Here is a 19,933-nt window from a genome sequence, read left to right as displayed (position 1 = left end):
CTGAAATCAGAAAAAAGAGGTATCTTACTCCCCCCAAGAATCTCTCTTCACTCAAAGGAACATAGAAACAATCACTAAGTGACCAGTACAGGACCAGTTTTCAGATAAAACATATAGGTTGCTTGAGATATACAACTGTGAGAAAACTCCTTGCCTCAGTCTTCAGATCTAGCTGGGTTTCTGGTCAACATAACCTAGGTCTTTAATTAAGGGTCTCTAAGCAACAGGTAGAAGTGGTCCAGCTTTCCAGCCATGTGGGGCTAGGTTCAGACAATGCAGTAAAGTTTTCTCACAATTCCCATAATTGAATACATTTTTGTTTCAGAAAAGAGAAATTGGCCTATATCTATAATTGAACTTAGATCCAGAATTGAGTCACCATATGGCATCAGTGTGGGTCACTTAATTCCCACATGACTCCAGGCCCAGCGCTTTCTCCGTTGTACTATCCAGCTGCCCCATCCCTGCCAGAGATTTCCTCATCTATCAGTAGTCCACCAATAAGCATTATTAGATGCCTACTACATGCTCAGATACTGCTGGTGCCTGAGGATTGCTCTTCTGACTCTTTGAAAATCACAAGGTTGGAGCCTCTGGTTTAATCTCCTTCACATAAAACCCAGAACAATTGGCAAAGAAAGCAAAGGACAGAGGTGGGCAGCCATGTGGCCATTTTGCTCTTGGGAGGAGCAGACCCAAGGGCTCTTACAACATTGTCTGTCACCAGACACCATCAGTGAAGGAGTCACCCCAAGGGGAGAGATACAGTTCCCAGTTCCATCCACAACCACAACCCATAAAATTGGCTGCTGTCCACCAAGTAGTTAGCAGACCAGAACAAGTTACAGCATGTTGGTGGAGGCTCCAGTGTCTCCAAGGCATTTCCTTTATGCAGCATCCTAAATCTCCCAGAAGCAGCAGCCTCTTAGCCTCTTCCCTGTGGTGAATAGCATCAGAGGTACTCTGGGCATGTATTAGTCCTCTTGTAGGTTTTTGGCAGCTAGGTGGTGCAGTGGATAGAGCACCGAGCCTGGATTCAGGAAGACCTGAGTTCAAATCCTAACTCAGACACTTACTAGCTTTGGACGAGTCACTTTACCCTGTTTGCCTCAGTTTCCTCATCTGTAAAATGAGCTGGAGAAGGAAATGGCAAACCACTCCAGTATCTTTGACTTCCAAATGGGGTCACAAATTCAGGCATGATTGAAATGTTGGAATGATAACAGCTTATAGTCTTTGAAAACACAGCCCAGGAGGTGACTGGAGTGTGACTTGTATCCGGGGCTTCTTGGCTTTCAGGCTGGATCACTAACCACTCAGCACACTGCCTTCTTTAATAAGTGATTGTTAATTGATTGATTAAGCACTGTGGGGAATCCAGTGGGGCAAAAGATAGGGTTGTGCCCTTGAAGTGATCGTCACTTAGTTTCGGAAGGCAAGGCAAGACAACATGAAAATGACAAGAAATGGCACAAATCAAATAAGAGCCATGGACATGAGAAAGAACTTAGTGTAAGTGGAACACATGCTGGATTTGGAGTCAGAAAGACCTGTGTTCAAATCCTACCTCTCATTCTTACCAGCTGTGTAACCACTGGTAAGTCAGTTAACCTCAACCAACAGGCATCTGTTTCTTCATCTGTAAAACTTGACCTCTGAGGTGCATTTTGGTTCAGAAACAAGGATCCCATGACACGGAGCACACTGAGTTCACAGATTTCTATGGTGGAGAGAATTTTGGAAAAGTTTTATGGAGGAGCTCATACTTCAAGAGACCTTGAAGGAAGAGTGGAGTTAACCAATGTGGAGAGGAGGGCCAAGGGCATTTTGGGAGAGGGTTGCTAATGTGATCCAGAACATGAGCGGGAAAATATGATGGGCATGTGTGCAGAAAGGAAAGGAAGGGATGGAGTTTAGCCGCCTGTAAGAAGTTTAAGCTAAGTAATCATGGCACATAAGGTTGGAAAATCATGGTTGTGATTCTAAATTTAGAGCGAGAAAGGACCTTAGAAGGTCATGTATTTCAGCCCTCCTATTATATAGATGACAAAATGGAAGCTCTGAGACATTATGAGTAAGTATGAGTCATAGAGGTAGTCATTAACTTGGGGGAAGATTATGGAATTCAATGCCTCTCATTTTTCCATTGGGGTATATTTTTATGAGGCTAGTCCTCCCACTGTCCATTAATCCTTACATATGATTCCTACATTATATAGTGAATAATCATCGTGAGCATTTTCAATATTGTCACACTCAATAGTATGGGAGGAAGACAGGAATCATGGTGCAGTGAAAACAGCATTGACTTTGGAGTCAGAGGGACTGAGGTTGAAAAGTTGGCCTTGATTCTTAACACCTGTGTGACCTTGGGCACATGAAGACTTCTCTGGGCTTCTGTTTCCTTATCTGTAAAACAAGGGGGTTGCAGCTGGGGTCTAAATTTGTAATTTTACACTTTGAAGTGCTACTAAAATGTCAGGTTTATGGCTCCAAAATACCCCATAAATGAGATTATTCTCAGTGTTGTCTTGGTCAGATATCCTGAAGAGAAATGATATTCTTTGCCAACTCTTCGAACCTTCCCCTTCCCCAACACGCATGCGCGCGCGCGCGCGCACACACACACACACACACATTTCAGGCTGCCACTTAGCCCTCTGGAATTGATAGACATCTATTTTCTCATCATGATTTCACAGGCATATTGAGAAAGTTGATGAGGTCATGACCGAGAAACTCCAAGATCTCCACTGAGAGAAGATCAGCTGGGAGTAATAAGGGGAAGGGAGAATTGAATACTAGCTACAGTGTCTTATTAGGGCATACTGCCCCTTTTGCAAGCAGACAAATGAGACAATCTCCGGCGGGGGACTATTTATAATTGTGCAATCAAATTAACTTGGATCTCAGCTTAATGAAGTGCTTAATGACCTGCAGGAGGCCCATTCCTAATATTTAGATACCCAGGTTGAACACCAGGAAAAGATGAAGAAGTTTGGGAAATGCTGACTATTCATAGTACCTTGGGCCAACTAACCAGAAGTCCACTCTCAGATAGTAAGGCTGTCTAGTAAGGCCAGTATATGCTCCCTTTTTCCATTAAGGATTTATGCAGCCATTCAAGTTTAGTAAAGAGACATGAATAAGCCAACAGAGAGAACATTTGACTGGAAGCCACTGCTCCCCATGTCTTAGGGCAAATTTGTTCAGCATTCTGAAAATTGTTTTCCTCATTTACGTAGAGAAGATGACACCACTCTCTCCTCTCCACTTTTCTTACCAGGATGCAGAAAATTTATTCATCTCTCATTTAATGTCAGGGTTCCTAATCCCTGGCCTTTTATAGTTAGAAAGCTGTGCTGAAGTAGATAGAGTGCCAGACATGCAAACAAATCCTGGGTCCAAATCTTGCCTCTGACACTTGATGGATATGTAACTGTGGGGCAAGTCCTTTAATTTCCTTGCACCTCATTTTTCTCAGATGTCAAGTGGGTCTAATATCTGTAGTACCTGTCTCACAGGGTCATTGTGAGACTCAAACCAACAAGTATTAATTAAACATTAACTATGTGCAAAGTACTACTAAATGATGGAGATATATTAATACTAAAAAAGAAAAATAATCCCTGCCCTCAAGGAGAATACATGAATATCATTTCTTACATATAACACACACATACATACACGTGTGTATATAATATATATATACCTATATGTGGATAGATGGGTATAGGCATGTATATAGGGGCCTATATATGCTTATATGTGTATATACACCCCACGCACATTTACATACACTTAAATCCATATTTATATGTATATACACAGACGTATATACATATGTATATATATTTACACATTTATAAACACACACACACACACACACATACACACACACAGCTAGGTGATGCAGTGGATAAAGTGCCAGGCCTGGAGTCAGGAAGATTCATCTTCCTTAGTTCAAATCCAGCCTCAGACACTAGCTGTGTGATTCTGTCACTCAACCCTGTTTGCCTCAGTTTCTTCATCTGTAAAATGAGGGGGAGAAGGAAATGGCAAAGCACTCCAGTATCTTTGCCAAGAAAAACCCCAAATTGGGTCATAAAGAGTTGGACACAACTGAAAAACAACTGAATATATATATGTATGTATATATATATACATACATATATATGTATGCACATATATACACACATACATATATACGTCTACATATCTACATATGTGTATGATAGCTAGTAGCACTCTGCACTGACTCCAGTCTAGTAAAGGTGTTTAGAGTCTGATGCTCTTGGCATCAATAACAGCCCTTGTGGGACACGGTAAAAATAAATGGCAGGATGCTCTCTCCTCTTCCACACTTCCCTATCCTTGTCAAGTTCACTAGCATCCTTCCAGTTCACAACCTTACCGTCTTCCTCCACTCATCACTCTCACTCAGCCCGTGAATTCAAATCGATTGCCACATCTTATTGAGTCTATATTACTTCTACAACATTCTTTATATTGGTTCCCCTCTTCCTTCTTACACAGCCACTACATTAGTTATTCAGATCCTCATCACCACTCCCTCAGACTATTTTCATAAGCTCTTAATTGCTCTCCCTGCCTTGTCTCTTCATGGCTGTTCTATCATTCTATCTTCCACATCCCTGCCAAAGTGACTTTTTCCATATCATAGATCCAATGATGTCACTCCTCTCCTTAATGAACTCCACTGGCTCCCTGTTACCTCTAGGACCAAATACATTGATAATATTTGACATTTAAAACCCTTCAATGTCCCTTCTCTCAAGATGGTGGACAAAAAGCCCCCAAAGGAATCAAAGGAAAAGAAGGTCAAAGGGAAAAAAAGAGAACAAAAAAAGATGAGGTGGCTGAAAAGGTGGTGAAAAAGCCTCAAAAGTGTTAGTAGGAACCTAGTCCTGGCCTGAGGGATGGGTAGATACTCCAGGTTTGCAATGTATTCCAGGAGAGCCATGTACAAATGGAAATACACTGCACCAAAAACCTGGATTGAAAGAAAAAAGAAAGACAAAGTGCCTGCTACCATCTCAAAGTCAAAGAATGGAGGAAACTGTCTGGTAAAGATTCACAGAATGCTTAGGTATTACCCTACTCAGGATGTGCCTAGAAAGCTGCTAAGTCATGGCAAAAAGCCCTTCAGACAGCATGTGGGGAGACTCTGAGCTAGCATCAACCCAGGCACTGTTCTGATCACCCTCACTGGCCACCACAGGGGCAAGTGAGTAGTTTTCCTGAAGCAGCTGGCTAGTGGCTTGCTACTGGTGACTAGACTTCTGACCATCAACCACATTCCTCTGAGAAGGACCCATCATAAATTTGTCATTGCTACCTCTACCAGGGTTAACCTTTCAGGTGTAAAAATTCCAAATCATCTTACTGATTCTTACTTCAAGAAGAAGAGGCTCCATAAACCTAAATACAAGAAGGAAAGATTTTTGACACAGAAAAAGAGAAATATGAGATTATAGATCAGCACAAGAAAACAGTGGACTCTCAGATCCCACCCCAAATCAAGAAAATTCCTCAGCTCTGTGGTTACCTGCATGCTGTATTCTCTCTCACCAACAGTTTATCCTCACAGATTGGTGTTTTAAATGCTTTGCAGAGAACTCTTATTAAAATATTTGAAATAGCTAAAAAAAACCCCACCCTTCATAATATGGCCCTAATCTACCTTTTAAGTCTTATTATATATTATTATTCCCCTTCAAGCCTTTTATAGTATGGATGCATTCACTAGGTTGCCTGCTGTTGCTCCTGTGTAAGATCACCCACCATCTTTGTGCAGGTGATTCTCCTTTCCCTCAATGTCCTTTCTTCTTAGAATCCTGAGTTTCTTTCATATATTAGATCAATCTCCATCTTCTGCATTAGGCTCTTCCTCATCCCCCAAACTGCTAGTGTCTTTCCCTCACCCCAAACAAACTTTTATTTTTAAAAAATATTAAATAAATTCTTATACACATTTATATTTTCTCTTCCAGTAAAACATAAACTCATTGAGGGAAAGAATTGTTTCATTTTGTCTTTGTTCAATAGGAGCTTAAAAATTTCTTAAATTATTGAGGAAAACAGAATTTTAAATCTTAAAATCATACAAGCATTAAGAGTGACCTTCAAGCTCAGCCCAAATGCCATCTTCTGAGAAGCCTTTCCTAACCCCTCAGCCATTGGTGCCCCACTTTCCCCTCTCCCCAGCCTCCTGCTAAAGAGACCTCTCAATTTTGAATTTACTTATATGTGCACATGTCACTACATTTGAGGACAAGGACTGTTAGATTTTGTCTTCTTGTTTCCAGGGTGATGGTTTGTACACAGTAGGAACTTAATAAGTGCTTGCTAATCCACTGATTCAATCAATTGATTTATTCATTTAATCAAACAATAGATGAGTTAAATACTCTAAACTTTTCAGAGGGGAAAACAAACAAACAAACAAAGGCTACTAGAATGTGGAGTGAGTAGAGTGTCAGGCCTGGAATCAGGAAGATCTGAGTTCAAATCCTGCCTCAGATACTTACTAGCTTTGTGACCCTAGCAAGTCATTTAACTGCTGCCTGCCTCAATTTCTTCATCTGTAAAATGGGGATTTTATATATATATATATATATATATATATATATATATATATATATAAATACATATATATATATATATATATATATATATAGATAGATATAGATATAGATATAGATATATAGTATTAGGTGCTACAGCACCTACATCCCAAGGGTTGTCAAGAGGATCAAATGAGATATGTGTAAGGCACTTTGCAAAACCTTAAATTGCTTTATTGTGAGTGTTCAGGCATTTTTCAGTTGTGTCTGACTCTTTGTAACCCCATCTGGGGTTATCTTGGCAAAAATACCGGAGTGGTTTGCTATTGTCTTCTCTAGCTCATTTTTCAGATCAGAAAACTGAGGGAAACAGGGTTAAATGACTTGTTCTAGTCTGAGACTGGATTTAAACTCAGGAATATGTCTTCCTGACTCCAGGTCCAGAGCTCTATCCTGGGCCACTAGTATTGTGCCACCTAGCTGCCCTATTTCCATATAAACAGCTGTCATGGTAATCATCATCATCATCATCATGTTGCCCAGTTCTTTTTACAAGGAAAAATTCACCACAACCACGCACAAAAGAGCCAGTCCTTCAAGGCTGGAGAAATGAACTAAAAGATCATATCTTTCAGTTTTCCCAGAGAGCTTCCCTGAAAGCAGCACCTCATTGATGAGTGCAAACTGACAAGAATAGCTCCCAACTTTTCACTTTACAAATAAAAAGGAGAAAGGTGTCCATCTGTGTTTTCTGAGATGCTGGGTTTTGTTCCTATTGACCAGACAAGGTGTTGATAACCTCATTGTTTCTTCAGGCCTGGGTTCCTACAAAGTCCCAACCTGACTAACTTGTCAGTCCAGGCATATTTAAATTTGAATTATTTACAGCTGATCTCTAGGGACACTGGCTCTTTAGTAATAAGGAACTTAGTGGGAAATTAAAGAAGTAATCAGATTGTTAATTGAGGTTATTCAATTCACATTAAGCAGAGACAAATTAAATGGATGGCTTTTGAAGACTTGGGGTATCTGCTCAGAAAACGGAGGAATAAGGAGATAGTGTTGAATTCTCCATGGCTGATTTTTCCAAAGTGGTAGGTCATCTTCTTCCTGAGGAAAAATGTCTACCCACTGAATGTTAGTTTTGACTCAAAGAGGCAAAGAAAATGACTGCTGTAAGGAATAAAAATTGCTTTTTCCTACCCTCTTTTCAACAAGGGGGTTAATTTGCTGTGAAAGGGAGCTTGGAGACATACCTGTTCTAGTCCCAGTTTGGACACCAATCAACTAGCTGTATGACCTCATCACAGGGTGACTAGGTAGCACAGTGGGCTTGGAATCAGGAAGGCTCATCTGCTTGAGTTCAAATCCAGCCTCAGACACATGCTAGCTATGTGACCCAGGGCAAGTTGCTTAAGCCAGTTTGCCTCAGTTTCCTCATTTGTAAAAAGATCTGGAGAAGGAAATGGCAAACCACTCTAGTATCTCTGCTAAGAAAACCCCAAATGGGGTCACAAAGAGTCAGACATGACTGAACAAATGCATGATGGACTTATCAACTAAGAACTTACTATGTAAGTATGCTGGAGAAAGAAAAAGCAAAAAAAAAAAAAAAAAAAAAAAACAACCCAACAATAGCTTCTGCCCTCAAGAAACTTAGTTTCTTCCAACAGCAAGGCAACATGTACACATGAGAGTAATAGCTAACATTTGTATAGCACCTTAAGGTTTGCAAAGTACTTTTCATTTGCTAACTTATATATGCCTCACAACAACCACAGGTGACATTATTATTCTCACTTGATAGGTGAAAAAATTGAGGGAGATAGAGGTTAAGTGACTTGCCTAGGGTCACACAGCTGGTAATAAAGATGATGATGATGATGATGATGATTGATGATGTTAACAGTAAAAGCTAGCATTTTTATTGCCCTTTAAGGTTTGTTAAGTATTTTACAAACATTATGCCATTTAATCCTTACAACTTTGGGAGGTAGGTACTATTTCCATATTAGCCATGTTGCAAAAGAAAACACACATACACACCAAGAAAAATGAAGAAAGTTTAAAAAAGTATAATTTGATCTTTATTTAGATTCCCTTAGTTCTTTCCCTGGAGGTTCTTTCTCATTCTTAATCATGAGTCCTTCAGAATTGTCTTGGATCATTATATTGCTGAGAATAGCTAAGTCATTCACAGTTGACCAATACCATATTGTTGTCTTTGTCTTTGTTCAATATTGCTGTTACTGTGTACAATGCTTTCCTTGTTCTGCTCACTTTACTTTGCATCAGTTCATGTAAGTCTTCATGAGTTTTTCTGAAACCATCCTGCTCATCTTTTTTTTTTAATAGCACAGTAATACTCCATCACAATCACATACCACAACTTGTTCAGCCATTCACCAATTGATGGGAATCTCTTGCCTTTCTAATTCTTTGCCACCACAAAAAGGGTCACAATAAATATTTTTTGTACAAATGAATCCTTTCCCCTTTTTTGATCTCTTTGGGATACAGACCTAGTAATGGTATTGCTGGGCCAAAGGGTATGCACAGTTTTATAGCCTTGTAGACACAGAGGAAGATCTGAATTCAAATCCAGCCTGAGACACACACTAGCTGTGCGATCCTAGCCAAGACATTCAATTTCTAATTACCTCAGTTTCCTCAACTATAAAATGGGGAGAATAATAACACTTGCCTTATAGGGTTGTTGTGAGGATGAAATGAGATTTTATAAATTTTATAAATTATAAAGCACCCAGAACAGTGCCTGGCATGTAGAAGGGGCTATATAAATGCTTATGCCTTCCCCCTTTCCTTCCCTGATTTTAGCAGAATTCTTTTAGTTTTCTTGGACTGAGCATTAGACTGAGTCATGGGGCTCAGCTTGGTTTCATAGCTTATTGTTTGTGTTTTTGGTTCACTTGTTTGTTTTTAAGAAATCTTATCTTCTCTCTTTGCCACTCAAGTGCAGATGTATTGGGGGTCCAATGGAATTTGTCTTCTCCATCCAATATTATCGTCTGAATGCTATTTTTGTAGATTTGTTTTGGATCCTATTCAAGAAGCCTTTCAGAGCCTTCACTCAGACTAGTGGGAATGCAAAGCCTCATATTTATGGGTTTCCTGGTTCAGTGAATTCCCAGTTATATACATTATAAAGGGCATTTGTGAAGTGGATGACTCAAAAGTAGATAATGCACAATCCATACATATTTAGCACTGGCACCAATGATACTTTTAAAAATCTCTCTCTACCCAACTGAGTTTTGCTCGTAAGAGTATTAAAATTACTTTAATTTTCCCTGGACACACTAATTAATGGGGATAGGGAGTAGGTGGCCCAATGGAATGCTAAATAATAGGGGGAAATGAGTTTAGGATTAAGCACTTTGCCCACTAAATCCCCAAAGTAGAGCCTCTGCTTGAATTCATCTACCACATTTATGAATGATCTCTGGATTTTGTTCTGTTTTGTTTTCACTTGCTGTGGTTCCTATCAAATCACCTCATTTTTTTCTTAAGGAGACTTCACAAATTTTGTTTTCCAAGAAAAGAAAAATTATGCTTGGAATGAAGAATTTCATTAAAATGCAGCATCACATAGACAGATGAACTCAGAGGCAGAAAGCCCTGAATTCAAGTACCACCTGTGATACAAATTGGTTGTGTTATCCTCAGCAATACTCTCCCTGCCCCAGGAAACTCTAAGGCTTTAGGTTGCTGAGAAGGTGGTGATCTTGCTTGGTAGAGAAAGTTCATCATACTATACTCGCTACACGGACAAGCACAGGTCCAATACAAATGAAAAAGAAAAGTTGAAATTGTATTTTATATGATCTACAGCTCTCAGATCCACACACCTGTGTGGAGAGTAAGGGCAATTCTCTCAGTCCTTTGTCCCCTTTTGTCAATGACTAAAGAACATTTATATTGATTAATCCCCATAATCTCTTCTAATTTGACGTTGCTTTTTTTCCTCAGTCCCAAAGGATGGTGGAGAGGTCATTTCAATCAATACGGGGGATGGCAGGGGAGTGAGGATTACAGATGCCAGTTTGGAGGATAGTGATGACCAAGTGACAACACTGTTGTTCTAAGTTTGAACCAATTAAACTTCACCTGGTTTATAGCTACCTTAGGCAAATCATTAGGGGGAGACAGAAGGAAAATGGACAAAGAGAGCAAGAATCCATATGGTTGACTGGATGCCTGGCACAGCTGCAATGGCGTACTTATTTTTGTCCCTCACTTTGACATGGCCAAGATATCATCATCATCATCATCGTCATCTTCATCCTCCTCCTCCTCCTCATCATTATCATCATCATCCTCGTCATCCTCATCGTCCTCATCTTCATCCTCCTCCTCTTCCTCCTCATCCTCATCCTCATCGTCATCATGATGTCAACATTTATATAATACTTACTATGTGCCAAGCCCTATCTCATTTGATCCTCACAATAACCCTGGGTGATAGGTCCCTATTTTACAGGTATTAAAACTGAGGCAAATAGAGGTTAAGTGACTTGCCCAGAGTCACACAGCTAGTAAGTATCTGAGTCTGGATTTGAACTCAGATCTTCCTGACTCCAGACTCAGTGCTCTATCCGCTGCATCACCTACCTGCCTCTTAACAAAATACCACCTACCAACAAAATGAAGTGAATTCATTAAGACATCATCAGAGCTTCAAAGTTGAGGCTCTAAGTCCCATGAGAGCACAATTATCATGAGCCATTTCTGAGTTAGACTGGGATCCTATAAATGTCCTTAACATCAAGTTTTCTGAGGCCTTATAGAGTCAAACAATTCAGCCTAGAATATTAGAGCCTGCAAATCCTTGATAATCATTTAGTCCAATCACTGTATTTGGGAGCTGAGAAACTGAGGCCATGAAAAAAGACATCATTCACTGAAGGTCAAATAGCTGAGGAGAGCCATTATATGAATTTGTTAATATGTTATGTTGAATGCTGTTTTGTCTTGTATCCCAACTCATATGCATGTGACACTAGAACAAGCCAGTGTTAACTCTAATTTGAGCGTTTCTTCATCTGGCACCCTGTATTTGAAAAGATCCTTCTAGTCGTTAGGTAATTTACCCTTTTTCCTTCCCTGCCACTCTCCTCTTCCTCCTCTCCTAGTGAAAAAAGCCAGGTGACACTGTCCTGTGAGCTGATGATACAGCAGACTTTTCTGTTCCCCAAGGCCCTCAAGGATTATGTGAAGTCCTGCCAATACGTGGAATTGGAGACTTTTTTTGAGATGCTCAATAATGAGAGAGTTCGTTCTTTCTTGTCTTGTAAGTGATTTGCCAACCAAACCCAAGGTCACATCTGAAGAGTGTTAAGGATCTTCACAGGGTGAATTTCTCCCCCTCTTGCCTGAGCCCTGTGGATCTCAGATCTCTTGATATTCTGTCCCTGTTTCTAAGGCTTTGACGTCAGTGGAAATGGTATGAACAGAATCATTTTCAAACATGCTGTAAAACTCCTCACAAAGAAAATACTGCAGTAAGGAGAGGGGAAGTCAGAATATGTGAAAATGCAATAAACCTTGCCTTAATTACTCCCTTAGCAAGAGAGTTCTGGTTTCCAAGATGAACTCAAAGAACAAAGAAAGTGTATTTTGCAAAGAGAGTAGGAATATCTCCAGAAATACTGAAGTCATTCTTCTGGACATCAGCTATTAGGAAAATTGGGTCCACAACCCTCCCCTCTGGATTTAGCCAAGACTGTGGGTGCCATTCTAATACAGAACCTCCCCAGCATCACATCCCCACCTGGAGCAGAATGAATAGCTTTCACTGGAATTGTTGTGATTTCTTCTTCTCTCCTGAAATCAAGTCCCATGCTGGGCTAGAGTATTTCTGAAAGATAAATGACCCCCAGTGGCCATGCTGTAGATTACTTAGTGCCAGTCAGACCTTTCCTCTCTGAGCAGGGTTGAAAATGGAATTGTTTTTGACAGACGGTCCATGATAAATGATTTTCATAGTAAGAAATTGCTTTCAGTCCTGGCCTTCTCTGAGTGAAGGCTGACAAGTGCATTCAATTATTTTCATCACTGTTTCATAGCACAGGAGATGGGAGTCTGTAGTGTGTGTCTTAGCCAGGATGGGTCAAACAGTGAGTGATCTTAGAGGAGAACTGAGGAGAAAGTGAGTATGGTACTGGGGATGACTTTCCATCTACCTATTTTGATAGGGACTAAGTGAAAAGTACTGATCAAAAAAGACTGAGGGAGAAGGAGGCAGACAAGAGGGAGAAATCAAAAGTAGATTAGATGGCTTCTCTCAATTCTGGATGGTACTGATAGGATTCTAAGCTAGCACTGAGGGGGACCATGAAAGGTCTGGTCCCTCTAGTCCTGTGAGCTTTGAGCACATAGTACATCATATGTGCTTACCACATTCACATGCATGTAACCCACATGAAGATAGTCCAAGGAGAATCTGGCCCTGCATATGAAGAGAAAGACCTATCCTCCTATACTCAGGGATATTGGTTTACCATTTCATCACCTTTTATTTTTCTAAGCTAGTATCATCTTCAGGTCTCTCCAGGGCTAATTGATATGGAGGTTCAAGATGGGCACAGCTGAGACATCTCTGCTTAGAATGAAACCCAATATAGGAAGGGATCATGGAGGTCTGACTTTTGATCTGTAGATAAGGAAGAACAGCAGTTCTGGCTGTATAATGGGACTGTTCATTATTGCAGCATTTGGCCTGCTGCCTTTAGGGCTCCCATGTCATCTGCCAGTTCACTCACTTCTACGGATTCCTGTAATCACTAGGAGAGGGCAGTGGGAACCTCTCTTTTGGCAATCTCTGATTGACTGAAAGTCCAGGCCAACTCTGGGTGCTACTCCGGTGCCAACAAATGGCAAAGTGCTGATTAGGTCTGTACTTAGATAGGCAGGCTCGGAAGGTGCCAGGCTAGGAACCTTTATTCATGGAGGAATGTGCTGGCTCCTATGCAATGGGAAGAGCCCAATGGCATACCCAAGAAGTACATGGGAGATTCCCAGGATTTGTCTCTTCTCTGGTCCCAGGGGCATGGACTGCAGAGAGCTATCAGTCCCTTACCAGATGTGAATGAGACTTCTCTGGCAAAGGGAGAGTAACAGTGTGGCCCTCAGTCTTACATGCTTTAGAAGTATTTTCTAAGAATCGCGGCAGCATCCACTTAGCACACAGTTAAAAGCTTAATATGCTATTCTTTCATTCATTCCATTAAGTCATTAATCCCATTCATTCATTTCGAGCCACAGCCATTGTAGGAATGCTGTAGTATCCTACAAAGGATCATGGGAAGTTCAAGCTGAATGGTAACTTTATAGATACAGAAAGCAAGGCCCAGAAAGTTTGATACTTGCCAGATGTCACATTGGTAGCTAGCAGTCAAAGTGGGACTTGGACCCTGGTGCTCTGAATCCATTATAAGAAATATTATCCTCCTCTTAGCTTAGCCTAAAGATGGTCACCATAGGACAGAAGCCATGCGTTTTTCAATTTAAGGCTGAGTTGAAATGGTCCCACTGTTTCTCCAAGGGTTCCCTGGATAAAGAAATCTCCCTCTGGTCCACCTATCTCGAGTTGTCCAAGGGATTCCTCCTCCTCTTCAAGATTTCTTCCAACCCATCCCTGTGCTTATAGCAGAAATGGAATGTTGCCATCAGGGCAGTCTTCAAAAAGAGATCCCTTCGACTTTTTCCCTCTAGGCTTGGGCAAGCAGGAGCTGCCATTCAAAGGAGGAGAGAAGAAAATGGAAATCCTTTTGACAATCCTTGAGTTCAGGGTATGAATCTTAAAGTCACAGTGATAGTGTTTAGAGCAACCTCAGAGGCTCTTGAAGGAAGAAATCTCAAGGCCTTCTATGAATCATTCAGCAGTAATACCACTCCTCACTGAATCCAGGGCTGTGTGCTGAGTGCATCTAGGGCCCAAATCAGTTGCCTTGTCAGTCAGGAGAAAAGCTGGAATAATGGACTCTATTTTGGGAGCAGATAGATCTCAGACTAATTAGGAAGGCCTTGTCCCAAGTGTGTCTAAGTCCGTTAAACTGTAACAGCAAACAAACATAGCAAACCAGCCCTGGAAAGTGGATTGTAGGATTCTGGAAGGCAGCATTTGGTGTTCTGTTTCTCACTTCAGCATCCCAAAGGAAGAAAAGATCAGAAGCTACTGGGAGGTCCAGCATAGTCAAAGAAAGATGTTTGGGGCTCAGGTTGTTGCTGCCTGGGGCTATATCCTAGAGTCAACTGGAACAGTCAATACTGTTTGCTAACACCTGGGCCAGTTAGCACTTATGCAGGAACAATCTAAATAGGATAGAAAATGGAGGTCAGTGACTTTGTATGGCCCACAATTTGAGAACACAGCCTGTAGGACTACCTCTTACTTTACCTTTTCTCCACCTCCAGTACTTAGTGGTTCATGCCCTGAATAATTAGCAATGGTGAGTTGTTTTTATTTTTTTTTCTCTCAGATGCTTCCATATTTCAATTCCATGTTGGACCCACACTCTTATCAGCAGACCCGGGCTCAGATTCCAGCCCTGCTGGACCTTGGACAAATCATTTACCTTTTCTGGGTCTCAGTTTCCCTCATCTTTAAAATAAGGGAATTGTGTGAGATGGTCACTGGGGTCCTTTCCAGCTCTGATATCTATGATCTTCTGACCCCAGTACCTCTCCTTTGACTGGTGCAGACCTCATCTGGAGTAGTCCTTATCCATATTCTTACATAAGCTCATCACGGATAGTGTACCCAATGTGTTAGAGGCCTTCCTTGAGGCCCTTTGATATTCTGTGTGTACCACTGCTGCACACAGGCTATTTTCTCATCTCTTGCTCATGCTACGTGATTGACCCACCATCTATTCCAATCATCCATCATCTTGATGCTTCACTTTCCAGAAAATGAAGGATCTCCAATGTGGTGCATAATTCCCCACCTGGCATCCTTCACCTACCTCTCCAGCTCCCTGGTTTATCCAGACCTTTGATGTGTAGATGAATGAGCATCAGGGCCCTTTCCAATGCTTCCATCATCTAGAGGAAAGAATTGAATATAACTCTCTAGATTACCTGATTAGGGCGTGAGTCAAACTACATCTGAATTATTATGTCTAGTTCTGAAGGCTCACATTTTATAGAAGGCACTGATTGAGCTGGATGGATCCCTGAAGAGGGTAACCAAAAAGGTGAAAGGACTGGGAACACACTATATGAAGATGAATTGGAGGAACTGTGGATAATAAGCACTGAGAGAAGAAGAGGTGGGGGACGGGGCAGATATTCAAGTACTCAATTCATAGGGGAGCAGGAGCAGAGTTAGTCAGCTTGGCTCCTAATGGAAGAACTTGGAGCAGTACACGGAAACTGCAGAGAGGTGCATTGAGGCTCAAGGTAAGGAAAGCCTTCCAACCAGAACTCCCTAAATGGAATGGATGGAAATGAAATGAAATAAACTAGCTGGAGAGGTAGTGGACACTTTTTTCACTGGGCATCTTCAAGTAACAGCTGAATAACAGTTTTTTCTGGGTATATTCTAGAGAGGATTCTTGCTCGGGTATTTTTTGGACTTGGTGTCCTCAGATTTACATCCTAGCTCTGAGATTTTATACCCATATTGTGCCTATATATGAATATATGATACTATGTGACACAGAGAGGCTATCTTGGATCATTAATAGATTATGGGTTTATTTAACCAAGATGGAACCAATCAATCAGTAAGCATTTATTAAACAACTACTGTATGTCAGGCTTTGAGATAGGTGCTATAAATATAAGTCAAACAAAGGGGAATGAAATAATTATTGCCTGCGAGAGCTCTTCTCTGTAGAAAAGATAATATATATTCACATACATGCACACACATGCATATATACATATGCATGTATATGTGTATAGATATACATGTATACACATATATGGAGTACAAATATATTCAAAGTACTTAAATACAACATAGTTTGGGTACTCGTTGGAGGCAGGGTTGGAACAGGAGTGGTTTCTTATAGAAGATGGTTCTTGAGCTGTGTCTTAAAGGAACGCATGGACTCTATGAGGCAGAAATAAGAAAGGAAAAGTGACAGTGGAACCATAATGGAAGAAAGGCTAAAACTCATGTTTCTTAGAAAAATGTTCATTTGAGTCAAATGAGTCTTAGAGGCCTTGTCCCAGTCCACAATCAACTTCTTCCACTTCAGCTCTTCCGTCTCCTAATTTTCCCATCATTATACCTGCATTTCCAATTTAAAAAGCCCCTCAAGAGGCCAACATAAAGATATAGTTCTAATTTCTTATTCATCTCCGGAGAAATTTAGACTCCCATATCATCCTTCTAGCTTGTTTATAAGTCCTTTGTCTGGATTATGACATTAGATAGAATATTGGTAGAACTTTTCCATCATCAATAGAAGGATGTTAGGCAGATACTGCAAGTGAACAGTGGACTGGGCCCCAGAATTGAGGGGTTTGAATTGCCTTTGGGAAACTGCAATGCTCTTCCATTGATTCCATGCTTCTCTTTGAAAAAAAGATGAAAAATACCGATGTTTTCCAGAGATCTTTTTTTCCTCTAAGTCACATGGGATACTGTAGTATCAAAGAATTCAAACTGAGGATGCCCCCAGGGGGCAGTGGAGAGGCACATGGTGAGCACAAGCAGGCTACAACACATTGAAAACAAGGGATTAGGAAGGAGGAGAGAATTTAGCATACCATCAAACAAATGTCTACTTGAAAAAGAATATGGGCTGTAGTGTGACATGAATGAGCAATGACTGAAGGACAGCCTACAGAATTCATTGGAATCCTTGAAGTGTCAAGTAATTCAGTAAAAGTTCCCAGCATGTTGAATAGACTCCCCAGAGAACACACACAGCATAAGTGGGTTGTGATTTGCATTAGTTGAGTAAATATTGATATTGACTAGATCATACATTCATTGGAGTATAAGGCAGCTTTCTTGGTGATAAAACTACAGAAAGCGTTCTTTCCGTCTTCTAGATTTATATCTCACGTAACAAGGTTGTGTAGTAGATTGACTGGTGTCATTGTAATCAGGAAGACCTGGGTTTGAATTCTGATTTAGACACTTATTACCTGGGTAAGTCACTTATCCTCTCTCTGCTTCTTCATCTGTAAAAGCATCTTCTAAATGTCAGGCACTGTGCTAAGCACCAGGGAGACAAAGAAAGGCAAAAGGCAGTCCTTTCTCTCAAGGAGCTCATAGTCAAATGGGGGAGACAATTACGCACATTAGGTAGAAGGACAATATAGACAAAATGAGCTGGAGATAGTCAACAGAGGGAAAGGGCTAACATTAAAGGGAGATCCAATGAAATACCACAAGTAAAGTGCTTTTCAGATCTTAAAGCTATGTGTAAATACTGTTCCCATCATCATCACTATTATTATGATGTCTCGAAAAACACCAGAGTAAGCAAGTCATCTGTGTCAACATTGATTGCCCAAGAATCCCTACAGATTAGCCAGCACTGTAGGTTTCTGACAAGAAGAAACTCTCGGCACTTGTGGGTTTTGAAACCATCCTTTTCCCTGGTAAGAGAAAAAAATGATATCTTTCTTTGGATATTTTAGCCTGGAAAAAAAGTCTTATTCCTATGCCCAAATAAGGCTCTTGTTTCTGGAAGCCTTTATAGATGAAACACATGCAGAGCAGACTTTGAGTACTGCCTTTGTGCTCAGAAAGGAGGTAATGTATCTTATCTGAGCACCAGCCAAGGGAGGTTCATCTCCAGAGTGGGTGTAGAATGATGAAGTTTTGGGCCACAGCAACCCTTGGCATTTTTCTGGTTAACTTAAAGAGGGATTGGGGCTCTGTGCTGGTGGATATATGCCCACACAAAATTGCGAGTCCTTGGAGTATTGTTAATGTTATTATTATCTTTTGGATGAGACATGTGATTTCATTGGCATAGGGAATTCCCAGTAAGGAAACTCAAGTGGATAGGCACCTGCTCTGTACAAGGTTGTCTGGACCACTGAGACACCTTGTGACTTGTCCAGTGTCCCAAATCGGGGATGTATCAGAGGCGAGCCTCTCTAGTCTCGGTCTTCTTGACCAGCTCTCTGTTCGCTGCATCACAGAAGTTCTATATTTTCAATATTTTGGGAGAGGGGAACATAGCCATATGATTTCACCATTGTAGGGCCATTCTGGGGGAGGAACCCTTTCTACCAGTGAAGGTCAGGACTGTCTTTGAAATTTATAATCCTAGTGAGTGCCTGCAGCTTAGAGACATTCATTGATTAGCCCATAGTCTTGAGCATGTCCCCGAGGTAAGACTTGAACCCGAACTCCAAAGCCAGCTCTGTATCTATTTTGCCCTATTTTCTCTATCTTTGAAGCAAATTAGAAAATAAAGTCATTAGGGCAGTTCTGTCTTTTCACTATGAAATACAGGAGAAGACTATCAATGGAGACTATTTCTTCAACAGGGAATGCCACTCCCTTCTCCTAGCTTTCCATCTCCTTTGGGCTTCATTTAATTCCTACAGAATTTCCAAGTGACATGCCTAAAACAGCAGGCTGTCTGAAACAGCAGTGTCTTTCTCAGAGCATCAGAAGACAGACCTACATCGCCCCAGACAGGAAAATGACATCATGGCTAATGAGCCCAGATATAGACCATTCCTTCTGGCTGAGAGAATTTCAGGTTGCCATTTTCGGTGTTCATGCACTATTGTTTATCCTTAGCAGAGGTGAGCCCCTGAGTCTTAGCAGCTTCTCCTAAACAATGTGTGGATGCAAAGGTGTTGGTGAGGGGGGGCATTTGGAGGCCAACGAATCAAAACTTGGCGTTCACTCATAACAGAAAAAGGACAGGTGACTGGAAGTCCATTTTTAGCAGCTGTTCAGCTGTGATTGAAGCAATGGAGGAAAAGAGGAGTGATAAGATGAGGAATATTGTGGGGGAGGCAAGAGGAATGGGCAGAGGAGGCAGGGCAGGAAGCTTCTGAAATGAAAATTTTATATTGACTATTGTCATGACACCTCAGTGATTTTGATGAAGTATTACTCATTTACCCTTGTTCTTTCATGCTAACATACTATCTCATCTTGGTTAATGGTGATGGTAGTTCACGGTGGTCTCATCTTGGTTAATGCTAGTTCCTGCCCTCAGAGATTATTTCCAGTTTCTCCAATATTTATCTTGTTTGCATATGGTTGTCTGCATCCTATCTCTACCTCCCCACTCTGCCCCCTTTTTGTACCTTGGGCACCTTGAAGCTGGGGATTTTTTTCTCTTTCTGTGTATCCTCCATACACACTAGAGTCTTAGTAAATGCTAGTTGAC

At 40.9% G+C, this 19,933-nt stretch overlaps 1 protein-coding gene across 6 annotated transcripts in view; it reads left to right on the top strand.

Moving 5' to 3' along the window:
• The window catches only part of KCNMA1 (potassium calcium-activated channel subfamily M alpha 1), a 901,346-nt gene that overhangs the window by 488,619 nt on the left and 392,794 nt on the right, over window positions 1–19,933 (top strand). The gene's annotated exons all lie outside the window — the stretch shown is intronic.

This window comes from Trichosurus vulpecula, chromosome 8 (genome assembly GCF_011100635.1).
Source record: "Trichosurus vulpecula isolate mTriVul1 chromosome 8, mTriVul1.pri, whole genome shotgun sequence".
Classification (NCBI taxonomy): Eukaryota; Metazoa; Chordata; class Mammalia; order Diprotodontia; family Phalangeridae; genus Trichosurus; species Trichosurus vulpecula.
The sequence above is the reverse complement of the archived record's forward strand: the minus strand, read 5'-3'. Positions and strand labels throughout refer to the sequence as shown.